Consider the following 17562-nt stretch of genomic DNA (forward strand, 5'->3'; position numbering starts at 1 on the left):
TGGAGTCTCTCAACATGACACCCACAATGGCCACACCCATTTGTGAAAATAGCTTATCATAGAGTCACTCAACAAGATGTCCGTCATGGCTAAACCCATGTATGGAAAGAAAAATTCACACAAGTGCCCATCACGAAGTCACTCAACATGATGTCATCATGGAGTCACTCAACATGATGTCAACCATACTACCCCAATGAGTGGAAAAAGAACAAGCTCAAAGAGTTCATCACAGATTCTCCCAACGTGATATTGTCATGGAGTCTCTCAACATGACATCCACAATGGCTACTCCCAAAGGGTGGAAAGAAACACATCTTTGTCTCAGAGATGGACAAGGGCTTTCACCTTAAATTTCTTCATCTCAAATAAAAAATGCATCATAGTAAATAATTTTGGCATTTTTTATGTTTATGTTGTGATTGTCATTGATGGACACACACTTGTATTGAGATCCCCTTTATATGTATGAGCTTGTGCTCAACCGGTATTTGTTGCAACCGGTATGTTGTATACTAGTCTCTAGACTAGTGATTTTGTAGAATGTGTTTCCCAGTTTGAAGCAGCATGTTGACCCCAAGCGGTTCGTAGACCCCAAGTAGTACGAGGGAGAAAAGCGGCACAACACATTCTTACCAGTCTTCATTTTTGACAAACTGGCAACCGGTATTTTGTAGGAACCGGTAATACTCTATGATGAGTTATCAACTGGCATTTTGTGATGAGTTACCAATCCACCAATTGTTTGACGGTGCTGACACATTGACGGTGATTCTTGTGTCATGTTACTGAGTATGTCTAGATTCATTGAACCTAGGAAATTGTAATGTAATCCTATTGGACTGACATGAAATCAGATTCCTTTAAAAAGGACATCATGTCTAGGGTTTTAAGTTGTTGCTGAAAGGGTTAATGTTGAGTTAGGGTTTGAGGTGGAAGTTGAGTTGTTGTGAGAATGATCTTATCTGAGAAGATCAAGTTGTAACTGTGAGAGAGAGAGAGAGAAGACTAAAGTAATGCTGGAATGCATTAGCTGTGAGCAATACTAGATCTAACCAAGCAATTTGTGCTATTAGATAGATCAAACACTTGTTGATTACTCACATCTTTGACAAGTCTATAGCCCTTAACCGGTTAGGCCTCAAAGCCTTTGTAAAATCCTCTAACAAGGTAGTCTTTAATGGAACTTATCTCCTAACAAAGATTGAGATTCCTAATAGGATCTATTTTGGTGAAGAACATTGTAAGACCTTAACCGGTCTAGTTTCTATTCTGCAGATAGTGACTTGTGAGCTCCATCTCACCATGGTTTTTCCTAGTTGGGTTTCCACGTCAAATATCTTGTGTTATGGTTGTATTGCTTTTGTGGGTGAATGCTTTAATTGCATTTTGCTTTGCATGTGTGGTAACCAATTTGACTATCAGACTACTTTACTGATTTATCTTTAGACTGTGTAAGTGTTTTAGTGCAGTAATTTTTGGCATACTAATTCACCCTCCCCTCTTAGTATTCATCAATTGGTATCAAAGCCTACCTTTCTATAAGTTTAACCACTTGGAAAGAGATATGGGGGAATACACCTTGAGGGAACTTACTCAATGGCTCACTAAGTCTGAGCAAGCCTATGATGATCTTATGGTCAAATACAAGGCATCTCAAGCAAAAAGGAGAGAACATGCATAGAGGCTAATGGAACTATTTGAAAGTAGTTCTAAAGATGAAGCTAACATGGAAGCCATGATTGCTGAATTGAATAAGCTGAATGATTCAAACTCCAATCTGAGAAAGGAGTTGGAAGGACTAACTATTCAGTTTAGTCAAGAGCTTGAGAACCAGAGAAAAGATGAAGATCTGGTAAAGGATAGAGATCATGAAATCTCCAAGTTGAAACATGAGATTAGTGCATTGACTGCTTGCCTTCATGAGAGCAGAATGGAAAAAGAAGACATGTAAGGAGAACTGAACATTGCCATCTCTAAAAATGCAAGTCTAATGGAGAAAAACACTGCTATTTCCAAAGCATTCTTTGAGTCAAAGGAAATAATTGCTAAGTTTGGCAAAAGTACTGTCAAGCTAGAGCAAAAGCTTGAGTCATCTAGACCAGCAAAGAATACCAATGGTCTTGGTTTTTCTGGACTTGAGGAAGGAGAATCCTCAGAAACAAATGTTGAATCATCAAAGAAGCAACCAGCACTCAAAGGAAAAGGTAAGCAAAGATTCAAACTTGTTTGCTTTAACTGTCTTAAAGAAGGACACACTACCAATGTATGTAGGAGAAAAGCCTACAATAATTTTCCTTATTTTATCAATAATGTACCCAAATCCAACAAGTTCAATGGTCATTGTTATGCATGCAACAAGTTTGGGCATAGAGTATTTGAATGCAAGTCTATAATGGATAACACTGGAAGATATCCTCAGAGGACCCAAGGAACTGGTCCTGAACCTTTTATGAACCAGAACCACAACCGGTTTAATGTCTTCAATCATCAGTCAAGAAGCAGTGGCCATCAAGCGGCAACCAAATGGAGAGAAAGTTGTATGATCTATCATGGTCATGGTTACACTGCTACAACATGCAGAAGGAAGAATGGAAACATGTACAATGGACCTTGGAGAGCACCTGGACTTGTTTGCTATCACTACAACAAACTGGGTCACATTACAAGATTCTGCAAAAGCAAAAAAAGTATATTTGATGATATACTGGTCACTCAAGAAGGAGAAATAGATGTTGAAAAAGTTCAAGGAGACATGAAGAAAATATGGAAGAAGAAACCAATATTGTTGGAAGAGGAACTGGTTTCTGCACCTAGTGTGGAAATATCGGAACCAACAAACTAAGCCTCAAAGGCTTAGGGGGAGCAAACAGCAAAATGCTTTCAAACCCCCAGTTGACATCGGTAAAAGTCCTTAAATGGTATGCGATACCTATTGCTTGGCAGAAGGCCAAAAATGGTAAAAAGGTAAATTAGGGTTTACGCCCTAATAGAGGAGCATTAATGACGATAGGTGAGAGACATGTATAAATGCATTTTTCAAATCATTTCTCACTATCTATTTTTGAGCGAAGAAAAGCCAATTTGAGCTTAGATTTCAAGAAATTGGATAACCTTGAAAGAGATTCAAATCTAGTTTGCAAGTGGTAGTGGAGAACACAAAGCGGTGATTTGGCATCCGACGGAGAGTGAAGTGAAGCAAAATTAGGAAGCCCCTAAATTCGCGTTTGAAAGGTATTTTTCATGTTCTTGAAATATTCTTCAATGGCTTTCGCATCTCATACCAGTTCAAGTACATCCATTGAGTCAGAAAGTTTCATTTAGAGGAAGTCCAAGTATAATGCTTTATCACAAGTTCCAGCTAGAGTCATAGTTGAAGAAGGAATTTCTGATTATATTAATTGCAAAATAGAAGACCTAGGGTTTTTAGCTATTCATACTCAGTTAGGTCTATTTTGCGAAAAGGACAAAAGGATCAAACCAGAATTTAGTGTCATAGAGAAGAAGAAATTTCACAACGTAGTATATTTCCTAGAAGACTTCACAGAGGATCACATCACCATCATCTTGAGCAAAGTCCATGGTGACAAGATGTACCTGGAGAGGATGCATGATATCACACCTCAAGCAATTCATGCAGTCACTGGTTTCTACAACATAGGGGAAGTGCCAGCCCTGAGAAAAGTGAGCAAAATAGAAATGACCAAGCTCAGCAGTTCAACAAGTGATTCATGGGGCATGACAGTCAATCCTATCAAGGATGATCTGGTGAAATATGCATGCATGGTGATTGGATACAGAACATTCTCAGCCAGCAGGATTAATTTTGTATCTACTGTAGTGGTAAATGTCGCTTACCAAATGATAAAAGAGGATGCATCTTTTGACTTATGCACCAACATGCAGAGGCAACTCCTACTAAATCTTAAGGCAATCAAGCAGGACAACTATTGGTAGGGTTGTTCTTTTATTTCCAAGGCTACTTTCCGGGTGTAGGAGATGTCCAATGGTCACTTGACCAACTGGTAACCAAGAAGATAAAGGAAAGCATGCAAGCCATTGGAACTGGCTACCCTAAGGTAGTGAACAAATACTTTGATGAGTTTAGAAGAAAGATGAGTCTAGAAGGTAAGAATCTCAGGTGACATAGTGAAGAAATACAAAGATGACATTTGTTTCACTATTCAGGTGGACAAATGTCTAATGGAGGCTGTTGAGCCTAGAATGGAGGAAGTGGAGCCTATGGGCTATGAAGTCATGTTTGACATGTTGGAAGGGTATGCTTCAACCCTTATTGCCTCACCTCTTGATCCAAAGGCTAAGAGGACCGGAACCTACTTGGAGAGGATTGCACCAGTTGAAGAACCATCAGTAAAGAAAGGAAAAGAACCAGCAGCTAAGAAAGCTAAGGCAGTGTCAACAGCATCGGCACCGGCTACCACTGCAACTCCAAGAGTGACCAAGCAGTCACCAACAAAGAAGAAACTGAAGGTAACACCCGCAAAAGTCTTCAGAAGGAAGAGGAAGAGAAAAGGAAGATGGATGAAGATGAGAAATAGAAGAAAGAGGAAGAGAAGAGAAGAGAGGAAGAGGAGAAACGGAAAGATGAAGAAAAGAAGAAGCAAGAAGATGATAGGAAAAAGAAAGAAGAACAGGATAAGGAAGAAAAGAGAAAGAAGGAAGAAGAGGAAAAGAAAAAGAAGGAAGAGGAAGAGAAGAAGAAGAAGGAAGTGGAAGAGAAGAAGAAGAAGGAAGAGGAAGAACAGAAGAAGAAGGAAGAGGAAGAGAAGAAGAAGAAGGAAGTGGAAGAGAAGAAGAAGAAGGAAGCAGAAGAGAAGATGAAGAAGGAAGAGGAAGAAAAAAAGAAGAAGGTAGAAGCAGAGCAGAAGCAGAAAGAAGAAGAAGACAAGAAGAAGATGGAAGAGGAAGAGAAGAAAAAGAGAGAAGAGAAAGAGAAGGAAGAGAAGGAGAAGAAAAAGAAGGAAGAAGCAGACAAGACAATTGAAGCAATGAAGACCACACAGATGGAAACTCCTAAGGTAACCGGTAACCAAGCCAAACCGGCTGATATCTCGAGCCCCATTGATCTCGAATCTGCAAGTGAGTCTGAGCTTATGCAAAGCATCAAGGTTGCCCAAGAGTGCCTTCGAGGCATTCACAGGAAAAGAAAACAAGATATTATTCAGGCGGTTGTAGACATGCTTACCGGTTTAATCCCCAGTACTAATCTTCCTGACACTGAATCATCACTAGCACAACTCAAACTTCTGTGTACTATAGTGGATGATCAGATGCAGAGTCTAGAAGAAGCAGCAGAGGCCAATGTAAAGAAAGAGCACCAAAAGACTCTTAATGTTGCTCTAGTGAAGAAGTTAAATGAGCTTAGGACTGAATTGCTAAAGGATCAAAAGGACATCAACAAAATCTGTCAACCTCATCTATTCTGTGATGATGTGCTAGCCAAGAAGAAATAGCTTCAAACAGACTTAGAGTCCTACTTGGGCACATTCAAGACTCCTTATGATTCCTTTGCAGCATATGGGCAAACCGTTCACCGGTTCCAGGTCCAGTCAGCCAAGATGGAGCAAGAGATTAGTACACGGTCTAGGGATTTGCAGGAGCTTCAACTGGTATTACTTCCATGACTGCAAATTCTTTAGAAGTGTTATCTGAACCTGGATGCCTTGACAGTCACACAGGAACTGAGCACAATAGATGCTATGGAGGAACAGGTATCCCAGATGCAGACAGAGAAGGAAGTGGCAACCTCCCTACTTGAGTCCTAGTCCCTATCCATGAAACAATTTTTGCAGGACTATAAAGTGGTTTTTGACAAGTATTATTCATTATTGTCATAAACTCTTTTATATATATGGAAACAGGGTTTTTCAATGGTACTTTGTCATTGTTGGCAAAGGGGGAGAAGTATATCTGGTTTATGGTTTTTGGTTTTAAAATTTTGATCTTCTATCATATGGGGGAGAAGTATATCAGGGGGAGACGTATCTGTTTTGAAATTTTGATATATGCTATGATATATGTTAGATGCTCTAATGATTATTCTCTATATGCAAAATTGCTATACATTGTGTTGATTAAGGGATAGTGTATATGCTTATGGGGGGCAATTTTGTTAATGGCAAATTTTTTGTTGTAAAACACTTAGATGTCAAAATTTTATTTTCCTAAGTGTTGCCATCAATGCCAAAGGGGGAGATTGTTGGCATTTTTGATGTTTATGTTGTGATTGACATTGATGGACACACACTTGTATTGAGATCCCCTTTATATGTATGAGCTTGTGCTCAACCGGTATTTGTTGCAACTGGTATGTTGTATACTAGTCTCTAGACTAGTGATTTTGCAGAATGTGTTTCCCGGTCTGAAGCAGCATGTCGACCCCAAGCAGTTCATAGATCCCAAGCAATATGAGGGAGCAAAGCGGCACAACACATTCTTACCAGTCTTCATTTTTGACAAACCGGCAACTGGTATTTTGTAGGAACTGGTAATACTCTGTGATGAGTTATCAACCGGCATCTTGTGATGAGTTACCAATCCACCAATTGTTTGATGGTGTCGACACATTGATGGTGATTCTTGTGTCGTGTTACTGAGTATGTCTAGATTCATTGAACCTAGGAAATTGTAATGTAATCCTATTGGACTGACATGAAATCAGATTCCTTTAAAAGGGACATCATGTCTAGGGTTTTAAGTTGTTGCTGAAAGGGTTAATGTTGAGCTAGGGTTTGAGGTGGAAGTTGAGTTGTTGTGAGAACGATCTTATCTAAGAAGATCAAGTTGTAACTATGAGAGAGAGAAAGAGAAGACTGAAGTAATGCTGGAATACATTAGCCGCGAGCAATACTGGATCTAACCAAGCAGGTTGTGCTATTAGATAGATCAAACACTTGTTGATTACTCACATCTTTGACAAGTCTGTAGCCCTTAACTAGGTAGGCCTCAAAGCCTTTGTAAAATCCTCTAACAAGGTGGTTCACACATGTGAATCAAAAATCCTCTAACAAGGTAGTCTTTAATCGGACTTATCTCCTAACAGAGATTGAGATTCCTAACAGGATCTGTTCTAGTGAAGAACATTGTAAGACCTTAACCGGTCTAGCTTTAACTGGTTTGGTTTCTATTCTGTAAATAGTGACTAGTTCCATCTCACCGTGGTTTTTCTTAGTTGGGTTTCCATGTCAAATATCTTATGTTATGGTTGTATTTCTTTTGTGGGTGAATGCTTTATTTTCATTTTAGTTTGCATGTGTGGTAACCGGTTTGACTGTCAGACTACTTTATCGGTTTATCTTTAGACTGTGTAAGTGTTTTAGTGCAGTAATTTTTGGCATACTAATTCACCCCCCCCTCTTAGTATTCATCAAATAACACAAATCATTAATGATGAGCCATGTATCGGAAAACAAAAACTTTACTTTGGAGAGAGGCTTGGTGAGAATGTCAAATGTTTGGTCATGAATGCAAATATATCTCAACTGAATAACTTTCCTCAGTTCCATGTCTCTAATGTAATGTTTTTTGATCTCAACATGCTTTTTTATATCTTGAAACACTGGATTGACAAATAGCTTCACACAACTTTGATTGTCACAATGAATAGTAGTAGGCTCCAATGATTATCCAAATAAAGCTTCAAGGAGCTTCCAAAGCCATGTGTTTCTTCTCGAGTTGCTACACATGTTGCAATATATTATGCTTCTGTAGTACTTAGGGCCACTCAAGACTTATTTCTAATACACCAAGAAATCATGGTAGGCCCCAAGCTAAAGCAACACCTAGAGGTTCTTGTCCTGTTAGTTAAACTCCTAGCTCAATCAAAATCAGAATAGCCTTGTAACTTCATAACTACCCCGGAAGTATATCTCAAGCCATATCCTACTGTGCCACATAATTATCTCAAGATATGCTTTTCCTCAACTAGTGTTGGCATTTGGCATAACTGATACTACTGAGATGATGCAGATGAAGGTGAAGGATGATGTTTGAACCGGTAGAAGTCAGATGACTGATTTTCTGCTTAGATGACATGATCAGTTATTTGTGTTGTCATTGATGGCAACCAATCAGTCACAATTTGTGTCAAATAATTTTTTTTAATGATTTGGTTTGTTATCTAAGAGATTTTATTTACCAGAAGATAGGGTTTACCGACAAAGAACTGGAGACTATGAAATAAGTCTTTAAATGACAAAACATAGATATTTGGGTTGGATCAAATGATCGGTAATGTTTGGTGATTTGCGGTTTGGAACATAAGCTTTTATCATGGAAAGTAGTATTTTACTGGAACCACAACTTGTGATGATTATCAGAAGGCATGTTTTGAATTTCTGAAGAGGTAACACGACACAATGCGTGTGAAAGATTTGAAGAGTGTTTTGGAGTGATTTGTGGAGGAATTTCTTGGGAATGTGCAAAGTGCTTAGTGGAATGCGCTATGATACAGATCTGATTTCTGTGGTGAGTTACGGTCTGCCAACATTTCATATTGCATTAAAATTTGTTGCAATAATCTGTATATTGATCTTTTATGATCTATGTTGTAATTCATGATGTAATTTAGGGTTTAGTGGCCGACCTAGTTGAGATAGCTATTTATGTTGACACAATTGATATTCAATGTGTTAGTGGTCTTAGAGAATGTATTGAGTCATCCAAGTGAAGTGAGAAATCTGCCTGAGAGTTGCAGAGTGTTGTGTATAACTGGATCTGATCAATGAAGCAGAAAATTGTTAAGTCACATATCATTTTCTTACTATTGTTCCCTAACAGTTACAGTAGGTCCTAACAGGCCTGATTCATTTAAGTCTCCTAACAGGCAGCTCTAAAACAAAGTGGTAAATCCTCTCACGAGGTTGATCCTAACAAGTCATCAAGCTCTTAACCAGAATACTAAGCAAATCCTTTAACCGAGTGACTCCTAACAGGGTCTGCTCCTAACAGGGCATATTGTAAGCTCCTAACAAGGCATACTTCAAAAGAGTACAAATTATTGTGGGTACCAACTCCCATCGTGGTTTTTCCCTTTTGGGTTTCCACATCAAAAATTTTGGTGTTCATGTGTGGAATGTTTCATGTGATGTTCTTATCTTATTTCATGCATTATTTATGATTACCGGTTATGATAAGTTTACTGTTGTTTATTAGAGATGTGAAAGTGGTTACTAGTAATGTTAATGAGTTGATAGGTGAAGCATTCTGATCTAATAATAAGTTGATATATGTAAGTGTTGATCAGATATTAAGTTGGTAAATATTCTGATTGATAAGATTGCAAAAGTGAGTTACAAATTTATGAGATTTGCTAAAAGAATTGTTTCATGTGTTAAATGATTTTCACATCTGTTGTAAATGGTATTTTGTTTTGAAGTTGCAATTTTTTGTTAATATTGATTCACCGCCCCCCCCCACTCTCAGTATTAAGTAGATCCTCATAAGATTAATAATTGGTATCAGATCTTTGGTCCTCTATGTGAAGAAAGCCCAACCGCTTGAGGAAAAGATTCTGATTAAGTCAAGATGATAAGAAAGAGGGCCCTAAGTTCAACAAGGACAACTACAAGATCTAGAGGGACAAGAGGAAGATCTACATTAAAGGTCTTGGTAGAAAATATTGGAAACATGTGGGACACAGATATGTTGCTCCTAATACCACTCCCTTGACACTAGATGAACTCAAAGAGCAGCAAGAGAACAGGCAAGTTCTAGAAGTTATTATAAGTACCTTATCTAATTTTGAATATATTTATGTTCAAGGAATGGAGAAAACACATGAGGTTTGGGAAAAGTGAGAGACAATCTATGGAGGAGATGAGCATGTACAAAGAGCCAAAGAGGAAATCTTGAGAGGAAAGTTTGACGACATGAGAATGCAAGAAGGAGAAAACATAGCACAGTATGGTCAAAGAATCAAAGAATTTGTTGGTGGAATAAAAAGTGTTGGTGAAAAAATAGAAGATGATGGAATAGTGAATAAGATTCTTAGAACTCTTCAACCTCAATATGCTATAAGGGTATCCACTATCCAAGAACTAAGATCTATTTCAAAGGATAAGGTAATTGTTGATTCATTGATTGGTAAGCTTACAACTTTTGAGTTAATTAGTTTTGACAATAGTGTGACAAAATCTTTTGAGTTTGCCTTTAAATCTTTTGTTACTGGTTCATCTGCTAGAAAAGGAAAAGATATATGTCAAAATCATGAGTGCAGGGTAAGGCATGGAAGTAACCAAGAGAGTGAAGACACTGAAGATCAAGTGATGGAACTTGAAGCATTGCTAGCTAAAAGATTTCCAAGAGGCATTGGTAAATATAAAGGAGAACTACCTTTGAAGTGTTTCTCTTGTAGTAAAATTGGTCATATTGTTGCTAATTGTCTTAACAACGATAAGAAAGAAAAGTTTAGAAGATTCAAAGGAAAGGGCAAGAAACATTCTTATGTTGCAATAGATGAAGGTGTGACCGATGAGCAGTCTAAAGATGAGGAGGACAATAAAGAAATTGTGTTTGTAGTTGTAAAGGAGTAACTGTCTGATGAAAAGGAACTAGTATCTCATATAGAGAACAATGATGAGTGGATTATAGACAACGACTTCTCACGCCACATGACCAGAGACAAGAGTAAGTTCCTAACTCTTAATGAATTTGATGGAGGTGTTGTTAGATTTGGGAATGACTCTCCTTGCATGGTGAAAGGTAAAGGTTCTATCTCACTAAATGGGAAGAGTAATGTTGATGATGTATTTTGGGTTGATAGTTTAAAGCACAATCTATTAAGTGTTGGTCAACTCAATAACAAAGGATATCTACTTGAGTTTAAAAATGGAATCTACAGAATTCTTGGAGGAAATTGTGAATTGATTGCTACTGGGAAGCAAACTAGAGGTAACTTATTTTATTTGAATAGTAATATCAATAATTGTCTGGTTGCTAGAATTCAAGACAATTGGTTGTGGCATAAAAGGTGTTGTCATGTCAATTTTGATAATTTGGTTAAAATAAGTAAGTCAAGTATTGTAAGAGGATTGCCAAAAATTAACAAACCAGACAATGTAATATGCAAAGACTGTAAAATGGGTAAGAAGACCTCTATTTCTTTCAAGTGCAAGAGTTATTCATCTGAGAATGTTTTGGAATTAGTACATACTGATCTTTGTGGCCCCATGAGAACAAAGAGTTATTTTGGAGATAGGTATTTTATGCTTTTCATTGATGATTATTCTAAAATGATGTGGGTGGAATTTCTGAAGGAGAAATCAGAATAATTCAATAAATTTAAAATATTCAAATCTTTGGTTGAGAACAAAACTGGTAAAAATTTGAAGTGTTTAAGATCAGACCGGGGAGGAGAATTCACATCTGATGAATTTGTCAACTATTGTGATGAATAGGGTATAAAGCGACAGATGTCTACTCCAAGAACACCACAATTGTATACACTTTAAATTGTGTACTAGTAAAGAAAGGAAACAACAAGAAACCCTATGAGCTATGGTATGGTAAAACACCTTGTCTAAGTTATTTCAAAAATTTTGGTAGTCAGTGTTTTATTAAGAAAGATAACTACACTAGAAAGTTTGATGCTAAATCCGATGAAGGAATATTTATTGGGTACTCTACTAAGAGTAAGGCATATAAATGCTATAATAAGAGAACTAAGAAAATTATTGAAAGTGCTAATGTGAAGGTAGATGATCTATCCGGTAAGTCTAAAGGCACAATCAATTTTGAACTTGAGAAGAATGATGAGAAACTTGTGATCATTGAACCGAAAGCTTAGAACAATGGGGAATTGACATGCAGAATTAGGTGCTCAACGAGTAAGAAATGGTAGTGATTGAAACTAAATGGGTCTTCAGGAATAAGTTAAATGAAGATGGACAAGTTGTGAGAAACAAGACGAGACTAGTCTACAGAGGATATGCACAAAAAGAAGGTGAAGACTATGGTGAAACATTTGCACCGGTTGCCAGTTTCTAAGGAGTGAGAATGTTACTACCATTTGTAGCATATAAAGGTTTCAAATTCTATCAAATGGATGTCAAGTCAGTCTTTCTAAATGGGATTTTAAAAGAAGAAGTTTACATTGAACAACTGGATCATTTTTCCTTGACTGATGATAAAGACATGGTATGTAAATTGCATAAATCTTTGTGTAGTCTAAAGTAGGCACCGAGCACATGGTATGAGAGATAACATGGACATTTGATCAAGATTGGATTCCAACATACCAATGAGGACAATAATATTTATCTAAAAACTGATGGAGACAAAATGTTGATATCTGAAGTGTTTGTAGATGACAAAAAAATTGGTGGTAATGATTATATGTGTTTGGGTTTTTCTGATGAGATGAAAAATGAATTTGAGATGTCTCTAATTGGTGAAATAAAGTTCTCTATTGGATTATAGGTCTAGAAGCTGGATGGTGGTATTTTTATCTATCAAAGCAAGTATATTAAAGAGGTGTTGAAGACATTTGGCATGGAAGATTGGAAACTAGTAGGAACACTGATGGTAATAGGCTACAAGTTGTAAAAGGAAGATGATTCACCTAATGTTAGTGAAAAGGAATATAGATCTATGATTGGAAAAATACACTATGTTGTTCATAGAAGGCCAAAAATTACTCATGTTGTTGGATTAGTTGCTAGATTTTAAAAGGAGCCTAAAGAAAGTCACATGGTGGTTGTGAAAAGAATTTTCAGATATCTCAAAGGCATAGTTGACTATGGTTTATGGTATCCCTGCAAAGGAAATTTTGATTTGGATGTCTTTACTGATGTTGATTGGGAGGTAACATGGATGATAGGAAAAGAACAACCGGTGGAGCTTTTCTACTTGGTGGAAGATTAGTGGCATGGATGAACAAGAAACAAACATGTGTTTCTCAATCTACAACTGAAGCAGAATATGTTGCTACATCCGTGAATTGCAGATAGGCCATTTAAATGAGACATGTGCTTGAAGGATTCAAGATAGATATGTCTAAACTAGTGACTATCTATTGTGATAATAGAAGTTAAATTAATATTTCTAAGAATCCTGTACTTCATGCTAGAACCAAGTACATTGAATTGAAGTAGATCATTTTCTAGCGAAAAGAGTTCAAGAAAAATAGGTAAAGATGAAATATGTGAAGAGAAAAGATTAGTTCGCTGATATCTTTACTAACCCTTACTAAAGGCTACCTTTGAGTTTCTTAGAGGTAAACTAGGGGTTAGACCCCTACACTGGAAGAACCAGATGCTAGAGAAGGCATCAATCCTATGGATTTTGAGTTTATCTTTCACTAAGGATTGATGAAGGTGTAGGCTACTTCGTAGCGGGAGCAAGTCTGGTTTATTATTCTAATAAAGTTTTTTGAAAAGAGATGATGGAAGAAGCAGTGGACAAGTAACACATTTATACCTTTGGAATTGTTGTCAAATGAGGAGAAGAAAAAGAAATCAGATAGTTAGATATGGGAGAAGACAAAAGAAGTATCGGTAAATTGCAAAGCAAGTGGCAAATATTGATGTCACTCTGATTATATATCTGATTGATTAGTGTTGTCATCAATGCCAAAGGGGGGATTGTTGGCATTTGGCATAACTGATACAACTGAGATGATGCAAATGATGAAGGTGAAGGATGATGTCTGAACTGGTAGAAATCAGAGGACTGAGTTTTTGCTTAGATGACATGATCAGTTATTTGTGTTGTCATTGATGGCAACCAGATAGTGGCAATTTGTGTCAAATAATGTTTTTTGATGATTTGGTTTGTTATCTAAGAGATTTTGTTTACCAAAAGATAAGATTTACCAGAAGAGAATTGTAGACTATGAAATAGGACTTTAACCAACAAAACAAAGATATTTTGGTTGGATCAGATGATCGGTAATGTTTGGTGATTTTCGGCTTGGAACATAAGCTTTTATCATGGAAAGGAGTATTTTACCAAAACCACATCTCATGATGATTACCGAGAGGCATGTTTGGAATTTCTGATGGATTTTGGCTAAGGTTATAGTAGGGTTTAAGGATCAATGAAGAAATCATCAAACCAATAATAATTTATGTTATGATAGTGATCAGCAACAAGTCTACATGGAAGAGGTAACATGACAGAACCCGCATGAAATATTTGAAGAGTGTTTTGGTGCCATTTGTGGAGGGATTTATTGGGAATATGCAAAGCACTTAGTGGAATGTGCTATGAAACATATCGGATTTGTGTGATGAGTTATGGTCAACCAACGGTTGATATTGCATTGAAATTTTTGCAATTATTTGTATATTGATCTTTATGATCTATATTGTAATTCATGATGTAATTTAGGGTTTAGTGGCTGACCTAGTTGAGATAGCTATTTATGTTGACACAGTTGATGTTCAATATGTTAGTGGTCTTAGAGAATGTATTGAGTCATCCAAGTGGAGTGATAAATCTACCTAAGAGTTGTAGTGTTGTGTATAACTAGATTTGATCAAGCAAGCAGAAAAGTGTTAAGTCACAGATCATTTTCTTACTGTTGTTCCCTAATAGTTGTTGCAGTTTAAATCCCTTAACCGGACATGTCCTAATAGGCCTGATTCATTTAAGTCCCCTAATAGGGTAGCTCTAAAATAGAGTGGTAAATCCTCTCACGAGGTTGATCCTAAAAGGTCATCAAGCTCTTAACTGGGCTACTAGGTGAATCCTTTAATTGGGTGACTCCTAATAGGGCATATTGTAAGCTCCTAACTAGGCTAAGCTCCTAATAGGGGATACTTCAAAAGAGTACAAATTATTATAGGTACCAACTGCCACCGTGGTTTTTCCCTTTTTGGTTTCCACATCAAAAATTTTGGTGTTCATGTGTGGAATGTTTCATGTGATGTTCTAATCTTATTTCATGCATTATTTCTGATTACCGGTTATCATAAGTGTTGGTGTAAATAATTATTCATCTTGGATATTATTACACTTACTTAAGTTTACTTAGGAAATGCATCTCTTAGTAGTTTGGGTATGAGACACTTGGGTGTTTGTGCCACATTGGGATAGTCTGTGTAGGAGAAATTCCACCTTTTATGGTGTTGATTTTGTTGTTACACTCCACATTCAGTGGGTGATCCACCTCATGTGGACTATTATATTATTTCTCCAACCTACCCACACCTATTTCCTACCTACCCTTGTTTCTTATTGAGCCACATGTCATGTTTGTGGGCTCACATATCCCTAGCCTTGCCTATATAAGCAAGCTCATCTACATTGTATGTAATTATGTAATTGATATTATTGATCATTTTCTATTGATGAGAATACAGTTTATTCTTGTCCTATATTGTGTCTCTATTTTGTACATTTCATTGAGCTCTTGATCTTGGCAAAATCTCACAATAAGTTTAATATTTTTTATCAGATATCTAAAAGTGGTTACTGGTAATGTTAATGAGTTGATAGGTGAAGCATTCTGATCTGATAATAAGTCAAGATGTGTAAGTGTTGATCATATAGTAAGTTGGTAAATATTCTGATTGATAAGATTACTTAAGTGGGTTACAAATGTATGAGATTTGGTAAAATAATTATTTCATGTGTTAAATAATTTTTCAGATTTGTTGTAAATGGTATTTTATTTTGAAGTTACAAAATTTTTTTAATACTGATTCACCCCCCCTCTCTCAGTATTAACTGGATCCATCTCATAAGATTAACAACTAGATGAGTTTTCCTTGCTTCACACATGAACTGACTGGGTGCACTCACTGCATAGAAAATGTCTGGTCTACTATTGACTAGATACATAAAGGATCCAATCATCTACATGTACATGGTGGGATCTACCAAATCTAAACTAGCTACAAACTCACTCAATTTTTTAAAATTTGTTTCCATTGGTGTAGACATAGATTTGCAATCCATCATTACAAATCTCTTCAAGATATCTATGGTGTATTTCCCTTGACCTATAATAATCTCAATGGGTCTCTGCCACACCTCCAATCCTAGAAAGTAATGCATAAGACCTAAATCCTTCATCTCAAACTCAGAAGCTAGCACCTTATTGACAATGAGATGTTCTTCTCTAGTAAGAAATAAGTCATCAACATAAAGAACCAATATTAGAGTCTCACCATCAACTACCTTAAAGTAGATATTTGAATCTTCATCATTCTTGGAGAATCCCAAGCTCATCAAGTATCAATCAATCCTCTCATACCAATCATGAGGTGCCTGTTTAAGGCCATACAATGCCTTTTTCAATCTACATACATGAGATTCCTTTCCATGAATCAGAAACCCATTTGATTGTTCAATGTACACTTCTTCTTCAATTACAACATTAAAGAGTGATTTATTTACATCCATTTGGTGTGTCTTCCATCCTTTAGTTAATGAAATAGCAATAATAGTCTTGATGGATGTATAGTGAGCAATAGGAGAAAAGGTCTCATCATAATCTATTCCCTCTTTTTGAGAGAATACTCTAGCAATAAATCTTGCTTTGTACTTTTCAATGTTCCCATCAGCTACATGCTTGATCTTGAAAAGAAACTTAGAAGATACAACTGATTTCCCTTCTGGTCTAGGTACAACATCCCAAACATCATTCTTGAGAATGGACTGATACTCCTCTATTATAGCATCTTTCCACACTTGTTGAGTTGATGCCTCCTCAACACTAGAAGGCTCAAACTCAATGATGTGACTCATTAATGCCACATAGCCTAGAATTTTTTTTGGTCTTTTGCTTTCTCTGAATGTGCCTCATTAATGTTGTAATTATTTCTCACTATGTTGATGACAACTTGTAATACAACTGTGTATTTATAGAATAGGAGCCCATGTGTTGGGAAATTGACTCCAAAAGGGGCGTTCACTAGGAAGAAACTAGATCTAAGGCCTATCATGTCACATTTATGTCCTCAAGAAAATAGTTGTTCATAGGGACATGAAGTTTGAGGAGGGAAGGGCTCTTCAAAAGTATGATAGTTTGATAGAGGTTTAGGAGGAAGAGCACGAACCCAAGGTTGAGGTTGCACAAATTCCTCAGACTTTAGTCACAAAGTTGGAGAGTAGAGTAGGCAGGCTGAGCAAGTTTATCAAGAGAAAGAATAGAGGATTCCTCAACCTTAGATTCCTATCACAAGGAGGAGGAGAAATAGGGTGGCCGAGAAAACACTGAGAGAGGCCTAGGAGTATGTTAGTGATCCTCAAGATCTAGTCAAACAAAGAAAGGCTCCTAAATTTTATTCTGATCATATGGCACTTATGAGTGAGCTAATTGAGGTGGAGCCTTATAGCTTTCAAGAGGCATCCAAGAATCAAGTATGTAGGGATTCCATAGTGGAAGATTCTTCTTCCATCATTAAGAATATCATGTGGGAGGTAGTGCCAACTTGAAAATAAGTTAGTGGTGGGGTCAAGATGGTTGTATAAGATCAAGCATGTTGCAGATGGTAGTGTGGGAAAGTTCAAAGCCTGATTTGTGGCTAAGGGGTTTTCTCATAAGGAAGGGATCTACTAGAATGAGACCTTTTCTCTGTTAGCCAAGTACTCATC

This window comes from Cryptomeria japonica, chromosome 11, assembly GCF_030272615.1.
Source record: "Cryptomeria japonica chromosome 11, Sugi_1.0, whole genome shotgun sequence".
In the NCBI taxonomy this organism is placed as follows: domain Eukaryota; kingdom Viridiplantae; phylum Streptophyta; class Pinopsida; order Cupressales; family Cupressaceae; genus Cryptomeria; species Cryptomeria japonica.